This window comes from Lactuca sativa, chromosome 5 (assembly GCF_002870075.4).
Source record: "Lactuca sativa cultivar Salinas chromosome 5, Lsat_Salinas_v11, whole genome shotgun sequence".
Lineage (NCBI taxonomy): Eukaryota > Viridiplantae > Streptophyta > Magnoliopsida > Asterales > Asteraceae > Lactuca > Lactuca sativa.
The window spans coordinates 85,137,278-85,145,023 of NC_056627.2; positions in this window are offsets into that span (position 1 = coordinate 85,137,278).

Genomic DNA, 7,746 nt, shown 5'->3' on the forward strand with positions numbered 1-7,746 from the left:
AAGTAACGAATCATTTGGTCAAGAATATAAAGATGCTCCAATCTGATAGAAGTGAAGAGTATCTTAGTATCCAGCTCAACGACTTTCTAAAAGAATGTGGAATTGTTTCATAACTGATACCTCCTAGGACACCACAACTTAATAGTATGGCTGAGAGGTGTAATCAAACCTTAGTAGACATGGTCCGCTCCATGATGCTTCGAGCTATCCGCCGTATATCCTTATGGTGATATGCTTTATAAACATCAGCCCATATTCTAAATCTGGTTTCTACCAAGAAGGTTGCCAAAACACCTCATGAGATATATACATGGAAACCTCCCTCACTTCCACATATGAAGTTTTGGGGTTGTCAAGTTTGTGTTAGGTGGGAGACCCAAGATAAACTGGAAAAGTACATGATAAACGTATTGCAAATGGCTATCTATAAAAGTCGTTTGGATACTTGTTTTATAGACCTAATGAGAACGTGAATTTCGTTGCGCAAAGGTGTCTTTTGCGAGACACAAATTGTATCTAAAGATGACAGTGGGAGTGAGTTCAATAATAATCCAATAAATGAAAATTTGATGACACTGGATCTCCAACTGAGGCTGAACCCGTTGCATCTACCAAAGAATCTACGTGTGGAAGTGGAAATGGGTCTTTATGGCAAACTTTATTAATATCCATGATGTTTATACACACTCTACACTTTCCATTCTTCTTTTCAGTTACCACCAAATTGGCGAGCTATCTTGGGAATTTTACTTCTTTGATCATCTTGGTCTTGAGAAATCTTTGTACCTCTTTTTGGGTGATCATGTTCCTCTTAGATGTAACTTTCTTCTTTTTTTGATTGGCTTGAAAATTGGATCAATATTAATTTTATGGATTATTATATCCTTAGATATACTTCACATATTGTCATGTTTCAAGGTGAATGTTGATTTTCTATCTATGTCGAACTTGGTAAGATGTTGCTTAAGATCTTGGTCAAGATAGTATCTTGTAGCACCTTAATGTTAGGATTTTAAGTATCTAATAAAACTTCTCTTACTTCACTATCCTTGTCTTCTAAAACATATCTTACCTTTATATTTAATTATTATGATTGTCTAGGAACAATTAAGTTTTTCATTATAGTGGTATATTAATTTTAGGCTTCTTGTTGGTCACGTTTGATCTTGGCTACACCCCATGATGTAGAAATTTTTACACATTTTTGGTAAGTTGAGGTGACGGCTTTCAGGTCACGGATCCAAGGCTTTCCTAAGATAATGTTATAGCTAGACAAAGAATCAACAACACAAAAATGTTGGATAGAGTTAACTCCCTCTATGTATATTGGTAACCTGATCTTTCCAATTGTGTTCTTGTTTCACCACTGAATCTTACTAGGACTAAGGATATTCAGATTATCTCATATTTGAGGATGTTCATCTTATTGAGAGTCTCTAATAGGATGATGTTGACTTAACTACCACCATCTATCAAGATTCTTCACACAAAGTAGTTAGACACATAGAGTTTTATCACTAGTCCACCATGGTGTGGATCAAGGAGATTCTCACTGTTACCTTCATCAAAAGATATATCCTTCTTTTCCATTAATAATGCATTCTTTCTTCGCTTGTCTTCATTTTCCATCTTGGAACATCTTTTATATCTCTTGGATGAAAAATAAGAGGTTCCAATAATGTCAGATCCACTAGAGATAAAGTTAATTACCTTGGCATCCGAGGGAGGAGATAATATTTTCTAGAGTAGAATTTCAGGTTCTTGGGATTCCTGGGCAGTCTTGTCCTTCTTCCTTCCTGATATTTCTTTTAAAGGTCCATTGCCCAATAGATAGCTAATATTTTTCTTCAGTGCAAAACACTCTTCGATAAGATGTCCAAAATCTTCATGGGAAGCACACCATTTGGATTTCTCCTTCCATCTTAGGAACTTCTTGTGTTTCTTGCTCCATCTTTCCTTATCCATAAGATTATACATTGCATATAGTAGACCTGAAATATTAACGGAAAAAAAAGTAATCATATATCTCAGGATAAACTTCATCTTCCCCTTCATCCTCTAAATCATTGACCCTATGGTTCATAGATATTGAGTAAGGTTTAGCTCTATAGAATTTTTGGGAGGAGGATGTATTCTTCCTATTGAGATGATCATCGGATGTGTTTCTCCTCTTCTAGATCTTTATGTCTTCTTCAAGCTTGATGAATCTTAAGGCTCTACTACTTACTTCGTCCAACTTATTTCATGGAGGCATGTCAATTTCCTCGTAAAATGGAGAATCTTTCTTTATTCCCATCTTGAAAGTTTCCACGTCTATAGGTAGATCTAGATGTGCGATATCAAGGACCTACTTCCCAAACCTATTAAGATAGTCGCTCAAGGCTTCATCGATACATTTAGTTACTTTGTATAGATCACTAGTTAGTTTTTCAAAAGATCTACTGTAAGAAAATTGATTGATATAATAAATTAACTAAATGTACGAAGAAAGTAATAGAGTAAGGGGAACTAATGCGGATCCTATTAGCGATGAACCAAAAACTAGGAGTATTTTCATACACTCTCTATATTGGGTGATATGCTCCTAGGATCCATGGTCCCATCATACATCTTCATATTTAGCGCCTAAAACTTCTTTCGACCTTCAATGTCGCATATAGGGGCTTTGAATCTTTAAATCCAATGGTTAATAGGTGAAACCTCTAGTATTGGTAGTATTGGTTGAATGAAACTTGGTACACTTAAGATCATATCTCCAAGTTGCATAAATTCCTTTTCCATGAATGGATTTATCCTAAGATCTTGGGTACCAGGAAAGATGTTGAATGTCCCTTTAAACTGACATTAGACAAGACCTCCCGTGCTAGGATTTCCCCCATTTGTGCAGATGGGAGCTTGCATGGATATGAAGTCTCCAGATTGGCATTCTGAAGATGCTCCGGTCTCGAAGTTCAGGATACTGGGATGTAAGATTGAAGATGGAGTTGGTGCAGTTTCCATGGATCTTTTCAAAACTGAGCCCAATGCTTCTCGATTGAATATCATTTTGTTAGTTTCACTTTCCTCAGTGGTACATCGATTCATTCTGGTCAACATAGCTATGATCTCATTGTGCAAGATCATAATTGGTATTTCTTGAGTTGCGCTTCCTGAGTATTGTACTGGCAAGTATGTTGGGATTATCCTTCTAGGGATCTCTACATTACTTCTTTATGGGGTGTCGGATGGAGGTCGGGGGAAGCCTATGACTAGCTGAGATGGATGGAACAGTGCTAGATGTGGATTTCGGTAAAGAAAACATTTTTGGTACAAAAATATGTAAGTGATTGAAAATCTGGAAAAGGTTTTTGAGTAACTTTAAAGAGAAAAAATGTAATAACACCACTTGTATTACAGATGGCGTGAAATTTTTTTGGTATAAAGTTAACAACCTAATTTTATAACCAAATTAGTAAGTGTTGTGAGATCTTAAAAATGAATGTTAAAAGCTAGACTGCTTAAGATTCTTAAAATATGTCTAACATCTTGGTAGCATCCAGATCCTGGGTAGAAAACTAAAATGCTCAAAAACTGTTTAATGAAAATGTAATATTTCGTAGTATAGATAAGTGTAATTTTTGGAAAAAATAGTGTTAAAGTGATAATCAATGAATTTACGTAAGAAAAAAGCAAGACAATCGAAGAAAAGGTAATAAGATACCACATAATATCTTGATAAGTTGAAAGAAGATAAATAATTAGACTATTATTGAAAAGTATGGTAAGGTTTTAAACAATCATAAATGAGTGAAATCAAAGTAAGAACATAGTGATGTACAACAAAAGTAATGTAAGATTTTAACCAATCGGTAGCTGATAAACTCACCTAACTTAGAACTTATATGAAATCATAAATAAAAGTAACATGTTATGGGTGATCTTAGAAAGAATGTTTTTGTGCTCATGTGTCAAAAGAATCAGAAAATAAAAAAAATGTGAAAGTGTCTGTGTATGTATTGATCAGCTGGTCTTTTATACGTAACAAGAATAACTAAAACTCCAACATTCTTGGGATTATCCTTAACCTTTTCTTCTCCCAACTTTATCAAGGGTCTTCAACGTTCTTGAGGTATTGACCACGCGTAGTTGACTTGGTGTGACAACCCGAAATTTATTCCGTCATTTTTAACCTCCTTCTGTTAATAAGCCTCGCTTTATTTATTCGTCCGTTAACCTTTTGGAAGAGGTTAATTAATTTAGGACTTTTATAATGACTTGGTAAGGGTTGAAACAAGTTAGAAACACCCACAAAATGCCCTTAAAAATGTTCAGTTTCAACCAAGTCAAAATTTGACCGTTTAATCGGGTGCAACCAAAAAGCCCCGTTTAACGGTAGTATCGGGTAGATTTACACTGATCCCCAAGCTCAACCCATATATAAGGGGGAGTAAACTCCATTTCCACCTTTTTCACTCTCTCTCTATACTCTCTCTCTATACAACTTATTTTTCGAGCCAAAAATCTTCTGTTTCGAGCCTCAAACGAGTAAGCCAACTATCCTAACTCGTTGTATAACTTATCTAACATGCAAATTCGAGTTCAAGACATAAAATAGAGCCAAGATTAGGTGTTTACAGCCCAATAACATTCTTGGACCGTGAACACCATTTAATGGGGTTTTTAAGCCCCAAAACCCCTCCAAATTGCCCCTAAGGCTTAGATATGACTTGTAGGCTTATGGAATCGGACTTAGAACACCTTGAACTATAATTTTGGGGAGTAAACATGAGTTTACTACCCAAGAACTTGCTTGGGCCGTAAACTCCTCTTCATGGGGAGTAAACTCATATTTGAGTGTTTAAAAGCCACTTAAACACCTCAATAACCTTAGATTAAATACTAGAATCGACCACCAACAAGTTAGGGACCTTAAACTTGATTAAAACAACTCCATAAGGAGTTCACGGCCGTAAACCCCTCACGAATGGGTACCTGGGCCATAAAATTTTATAAAGGGGTTAAATTGTTCCCTAAACTCCCCATTTGACTTAGAAAAATGCATAGAACTTTATTTCCTACCATTTAAGACCCTTATACATCAAAGGAATGAGTGTATCGGAGCTTACTGCCATAAACTCCTTGTTTAGGGCTGTAAACTCCTCAAATGGTCCATCTGATGCCTTAAATCCATTCATACCCTTTGTATTTGGACCTAGCCTAATTCTATGAGTGATATAAGACCATTTAGCATCCTATAACACCCTTGCCATGAGTTTACGGCTGTAAACTCATGAGGACATGGTCTTAGGGCCGTGAACTCTATATAGAGTTTACTCTTGAAGAGTAAACTCCATTCCTAAGCCATACACACCCTTAGATGTTACCCGGGACACCCCTAGCACTTAATCAAAGTGTTTTCCGCACTTTAGGATGTGTATACTTGTTTAATTGGTATTATATGTACTAATTGTATGTAAACATATGTTATCATATGTTAATAGGTCACTAAGTGTGTCCAAGTCCTTACTTGACACCGAGCACCCAACCGGCACCTTCGTCGGATCCACATACATCAGGTGAGTTCATACCCCTGAATGAACCTTTTAAATGTTTTTTACAGGCTTTTATAGGGGGGAGAATACAAGTTAAACATGTCACTTATCATATCAATCACGTGTGATTGATAACCCGCATGCACAATGATTTATTACACTGTTAACTGTTTTACCAAGTATGATACTGTAAATGTTTTTCTAAAAACGTCTTTATTTGTTCAAAGCTTTCCTCAAATTGACTCTCGTGCTGAGTGTTTTATCAAAGTTAAAAAAATCAAAACGTGGTTACGAAAGGTTTTCAAAGGATTTTTAAAGATTTTCAAATTTATTTTACAAAGGAATACCAAGTCGTGATTTTCTTAATGTATAAAGGTTTCCAAAGTTTTCTTCCATGTTTTTATACTCCTACTTGGTTAAGATACTACTGCTTCAGGTCTGTTTAGTTAATACCCCCACTTTGTGATACGCTTATAGTTGATAATACCTCCACTTCGTGATACGCTTATACTTAAAAATAACTCCACTTCGTGATACGCTTATACTTGATAACGCCTCCACTTCGTTATACGCTTATACTTGATAACGCCTCCACTTCGTGATACGCTTATACTTGATAACGCCTCCACTTCGTGACACACTTATGCTTGGTAACGTCTCCACTTCGTGATACACTTATACTTGATAACCCTTCCACTTAGTTAAAAGTATGCCTATACCTGTATAGTTATATAAATAAAGTTTAAAGGACTTAGGAAGGCAAGTCCGCCCTATTTCCTTTTCTTCGTTGAGATGTGGTCTGGTGGGATCGGATATCCGCCCGAAGGTCGTTTGATCTTTAGTTATATATCAAGTATACATGTATAGACATATGGGTTTTACCTCGGTCAGTTCAATTATGAGTCTCTACTGCTAGTCCAGCACTTTCATCAGAATTCACTGTTTGGGATACATCTTTAGGACACGACCTTCTCCGTTGTCTAGTTGGTAACCAGAGTCTCTTGTAGGGAGAGCGGACATTGTGTGTATAGATCTATACGGGATTGACACCCCTGCACCCTAACTGCTAGCTACAGTCCACAGCCTACCAAGCCAAAGGGTGACAAATGTCATATTCATACCGATGCTTGCAGGGTGTCAAGTTCTCTACTGTCTATCAGTATGGTTATGAGTATCTCGGGGTTACCTTATAATTCATGGCTTTAAGGTAACGGGTTTTATACACTGTATTCACTGTATTCACTCTGTTCACTGTATTCACTGTGTTCACTGTATCAACTGTTTTAGACCTTGCTAGACGTATCATTCAGTTGGTACTGTCTGGGGCCTGTCTCCACTGTTTTGGACCTTACTAGCTGTATCTTTCATTTGATACTGTCTAGGGTCTGTCTCCACTGTTTTGGACCTTACTAGCTATATCTTTCATTTGATACTGTCTAGGGTCTGTCTCCACCGTTTTGGACCTTATTAGCTGTATCTTTCATTTGATACTGTCTAGGGTCTGTCTCCACTGTTTTAGACCTTATTAGTTGTATCTTTCATTTGATAATGTCTAGGGTCTGTCTCCACTGTTTTAGACCTTACTAGCTGTATCTTTCATTTGATACCGTCTGGGGTCTGTGTCTCCTTTTATTAGACTGAGTCAGGCATGTCGTTCAGTCGATACTCTCCTAGAGTCTATGATTCCTTTTGCCTTAGTCAGTACTCCTCACTGCTGAGGCATATGTTATTTTCCCTGATATTCTCCTACTTCCCTAAAAATCAAATCCCGTATTTTGATAATGATAGTGCTTAAGGGAAAACTAACTTTTTACAACATAACTCTGACCAGTCTTGGTAGAAGACTGCTTTTTAATTAGAAAATGTAGGATTTTCTAGAAAGAACTCTATTTCACTGAATGCTTGAAAACTACTACTTATATAAAGTTATTTGTAATAAATGACACTAAATACTTATGAACTCACCAGCATTTGTAAATATGCTGATACTCGTTTTTCAAATAACTTGTGTTCTCAGGTCAGCTATAGACAGGTATATCTCAGGCGCTTTTGTTGAAGACAGTTTAGTACCAAGCTGCACCTATATTACCACTTGTATTACTTGATGTTTCTATGTAATGTAAACCATGTAAAACTATTACTGTTAATGCAATGGTTGTTGTACTTAGATTACAATACTGCATATGTTGTGATACTTGACATGACATCATCCACC